The 4,837-nt window shown below is 41.6% G+C and overlaps 1 non-coding gene across 1 annotated transcript; it reads left to right on the top strand.

The window, feature by feature from the left end:
- The first annotated feature begins 2,836 nt into the window (after nt 1–2,836).
- Nucleotides 2,837–2,918, top strand: trnas-aga (transfer RNA serine (anticodon AGA)). Its single transcript has one exon. It is a non-coding gene; the product is annotated as a tRNA-Ser (tRNA).
- Nucleotides 2,919–4,837: the final 1,919 nt, after the last annotated feature.

Here is a 4,837-nt window from a genome sequence, read left to right on the forward strand (position 1 = left end):
TGCACGGATTCTCTGAAGATTCGGCTCTCCTCGACTGGACTCGGCTTTTTTCGACCGAAAGAGAGAATAATAAAATGAAAGAGTAACTTCGTCATCCACAGAATAAAACCACAAATGACTGAGCACACACATACTTAAAATAGCATTCAAAGTCATTTTAACCAGCATTACTGCCATCTTTTTATCTTAACATAAAGTCCGCTATGTCCATTTAATGCTAACATACAATGGAAAACGCCATAGACCGGCTAACGGGATTAGCATCCGTCCGTTTTAAAGCGTCAGTGAATTTATTCCAACTCAAACATGGCAGTAATATAGACAAGTAAAACAACACTTACAGACATGGATTCTCTCAGCTCTTACAAAACAATGAAACAGCAGGAATTTAGTTTCTACCTGTCTGTTTCTATCTGCTACATCATTAAAAACCTGCTGTCACACTACTGACCCCTTCAGATTGTCACAGAGACATGATGAGCAGAGTGAAGCACTGCTGGGTGAATGCAGGATGTCCTGTTTACAAGACAGACACTTTAAGCAGCTCAGCATCAGTACTGCCAGTTTCTCTGCAGTCTGTCTCTGAAACCACGTCTGTGTCGGTGAACTCTTGTGCTCCTCACAGTTGTGTGTCACTTCCTCAAAGGTTTGAAGTGATGTGTTAATCTGAAGAGCTGCTGCCTTTGATACATCACCTGATGATGTCATCTGATGATGTCACAATACTCAGAATGAAACTCCTCCTTTGAAGCTGCTTTGAAGAATTTCCAAAATCACATGTGATTCAGGTGTAAACACAAAGGCTGCCCCACTGTCACCATTCAGAGCAGCTGTGAAACTTATTGATCATTCATTGATTATTAATGATCAGCTCAGACCCAAACAGTGTATCTTTCATCCAAATCCTGACAGTTTCTCCACACAGGATGTGTTTCAGGTGTCTGATGGAATAAACTGTTTCTACACAAGCTGCACAGTCGCTTTTGCTGACGTCACTGCCATAAAGGCTAAAGTCCGATCAGGAAGTGTGTCCCTCGCCTGTAATCCAAGTTACCGGGAGGCTGAGGCTGGAGGAGCGTTTGAGCTCAGGAGCTCTGGGCTGCAGCGGACTATGTCGATCGGGTGTCCGCACTAAGTTCGGTATCGATATGGTGCTCCGGGGGAAGCCCGGGATCACCAGGTCGTCTAAGGAGGGGTGCACCGGCCCAGGTCGGACACGGAGCAGGTCAAAGCCCCCGAGAATAGACGCTATAAGACAGCGGGACTCAGTCTTTATGCTGCCACTGTTACACCCTGAAACATGGAAAATGAATAAAGCACACGGACACAGGCTTCCTCTATGACAGCTTCATTCAAAGAGTATTTTATCTTTCAAAATGAATATGAAGAGGTACTGTATTGCATATTGTTATTTTCACAGTCAGTTCCCTAAATTAACAGATAAGTATACTGAATAACATTTCCACTGCAACACGTTTCTTTTATCCAATAAATTCTAATATGACAGAATATACCGGTATGTTAAATACCATTTAGAAAAAAAAATACTAAAAATTAAATCATTACAATGAAATGCGTGTTGACTGAATAAACAAAACTTATAACCTACAAAGATGTTTTCACTGTACGTCACACTTGTGATGAGTAACAAACACCTTCATCATGCTACACGTAAAAACATATTATTATAGGTTTCAAAGTGACACTACACATGTGGAAAATAACATTCTTTGTATGTATGCAGGTTAATACTCTGGTCTATGCTGCCCGATGAGAGGACGACCTAAACGAGCTGCTCGATAGTATAAACAAGGCATTTATAATGTAAACGGTTCAAAATACAGCTAACTGGTAGATATATATACAAAACACACAAAACCATTCATAAACATTTAAATTCAAGAACACAAATACATATAGCATACCTGAAACAGGGAAAATAAATAAAGCACACTTCATTCAAAGTGAAGCGCTGTGGCCTCTGCAGCCAAAACTAATTACATATTGTAATAACTATTGTAAACTGCTGTAACCCATTTTATACTTTCATCTTACTGAACATTTTAACCCCATTTTAACATGAAAGGACTTAATATTTAATAATTATCTTTCACTCTTTTCTCACGACTATTTATATCACCTGTTTTTAACCAGTTTTTAGCAACTCATGAATTAATACTCAATGCATATTTTAGTCAAATCAATCTATCACATATCCCACATAGGTGAGTACGAGGGATGTCTTATCTACACAAAATGCAGTGAAAAGGAAGTGGGAAAGAATGCACCACAGCGCATTTTCAGTGTGATGTATTTTTTTTTAGCACGGCTCAAAAGCTTTTGCAGGGAGGCACATTTTTGCATTCGCTGTCAGTAAATGCAGAAACTTGGCAGGATTCAAACCCACGTCTCAGAAGAGACTGGAGCATCAATCCAGCACCTTGGACCTCTCTGCCACACGACCACCTCCACAGCAGGAATGACACCCATTTCACAACCTCAAAGCTGTGCCCAAAGTTTTGGGGGAGAGAATGGCAGAAAGACATCTTTGAAGCCTCTTGGACACACAACCAGTCAGCGTGCAGCATCCAACCTCACAAACTTTAAACAATATTTAACTGTTTGGATGAAAGAGGAGGCAGAATACCTGAAATATGGCATCTCCTCTACCACTGATCTACATCCTCTTTGGACATTTACCTAACCACAGAGGCTCTGAGCTGCTGCAGCAGGTGAAAAGAAGAACCATCTGATGAAGCCTCCTCTCTGCTCATAAGGCTTCTGCTCTGTTTTAGGTGGAGGTCACCTATGATATAAGGCTGAGTGGCTCTGTGTAGTTGTTGTGGCCGAGTGGTTAAGGCGATGGACTAGAAATCCATTGGGGTTTCCCCGTACAGGTTCGAATCCTGCCAACAACGGTTAGTTCCATGAAAGAGCATGTTGGAGGATCTCTGTAATCTGCACAGCGTTAATGTATGGCTTTCTTTATATTTTCCTGTTAATCAGTTCTGCTGAAAAACTGCTGACATTTTCCAGCTAAAAGTCATGTCTCATGATGGGACAGTGAGGGAACATCCAGTGTGTAAGAACAGCAGAGAATGGTTTCCATCATCCACCTGTGGGTTTTGGGCCCAGCACTCTTCCACTGCTCCACTCTGCTTACAGGTGGTTTTAACAACCTTTGATCTTGGTGCCTCTACATGAGCTGCTGATCGTCACTCTTCTTCCCAGAGGAGACGTTGTTTTGACTTTGCAATCTGTTGGGCTCCTCTGCTTTGACGAACAGTCAGGATGGCCGGGCAGTCCAAGGCGCTGTGTTCAGGACTTAGTTGTATCTATCCTCAGCTGGGACTTGAACATAATCTCAACACTCAAGTGAGTTAAAACAAGCAAGGTTAATCCTGAAGTATGTTTTCAAGACTGAAGATCTTCCCTCTTCAGCTAGTGCAGCTTCAGTATGGCATTGTTACTATTGTAATGATGTCATCTTCAAATACAACAAACTTTGGATAGTGAGTGCTAAAAAGCTGGTAGCAGAGGATGTTTTCGATCCATCGACTCATTGAAAATGTTGCAATCTCCACATGGATTGTTGGTCTAGGGGTCTGATTCTCGCTTAGGGTGCAAGAGGTCCTGGGTTCAAACAGGCTGAATGATTTCACAACCAATGCAGATAAAGGTTGTGTATGTTAGCTGGTTAAAGCAGCCTGTGTTTAAATCCCAGCAGTTCCTTGTAGGTAAAGTCAAATGTTGTTGAAATAAACTACTTTTGGGTTTTCATCAGCTGTAGGTCACAATGATCAATATAAAAAGAAATAAACACTTGAAATATGTCACTGTGTGTAATGCTATAAATGCTATAAAATATATTATTTTTACTTTCTGAATGGAATAAAATGAAATAAATCAAATGATATTATTTCATTGTAATCACACGCACCTGAAATTTGGGGCTGTTTGATAAGCAATTCATTTTGGAACAGGTCAAGAATCAAAAAGTGGTTGAATATATTTATCTTATAGCTTTTTGAAGGAATTAAATAATTCTGTTTCATCCCTTTTACAGTGATTGGTAATCTGTAACTGATTCTATTTTAAAGTAACTTCCCCAACACTGTACGATGGTGCTGACTGCTGCAATAATGCTGCCTTTAATAGAAGTTTAGGAACATTTAATTAAAGAATCCATTTTGATGATGATTGGAAACGGCTGTTTATTGTTTATCACTTGTTAGGATCCCCGTTAGCTGAGGCAGCAGCTACTCTTACTCTTGTTTGTGCCTTTTCGACGCCATGCGGTTAGCCTAGGAGAATTGGCCTGTGTTGGAGTGTTGGCTTTGGCTGTTCAGGTGAATTTGGTTGCTGAATCTGCTGGTGTGCTAGCGTAGCTTGTAGTGCCTCCACTTCCTGCACACTCTATACTCTCATGCCCCCTACCCGAACCAGGGTCTGTATCCCATCCCTACTTTTCTCTCTCCTCTATTTCTCCCCCCTACCCGAACCAGGGTCTGTATCCCCACCCCGCTTTCACTGGTGCAGTTGGTGAGAGGTTAGAGTAGTTGACAGTGGTGTTTGAGATAGTTCTTTGACACCATGTAGTTAGTACAGGTGAGCTGGCCTGTGTTGGAGTGTTGTTTGAGTATAGGACCATTTAGGTGAGTTTAGTTGCTGAATGTACTAATGCAGCTTGTAATCCCTCCACCTCCTGCGCCCTCTATACTTTCATGCCCCCTACCCGAACCAGGGTCTGTATCCCATCCCTACTTTTATCTCCACCTCTTCTATTTCTCCCCCCTACCCGAACCAGGGTCTGTATCCTTACCCCGCTTTCACTGGT

The sequence above is a fragment of the Echeneis naucrates genome, unplaced genomic scaffold (assembly GCF_900963305.1).
Source record: "Echeneis naucrates unplaced genomic scaffold, fEcheNa1.1, whole genome shotgun sequence".
NCBI lineage: Eukaryota > Metazoa > Chordata > Actinopteri > Carangiformes > Echeneidae > Echeneis > Echeneis naucrates.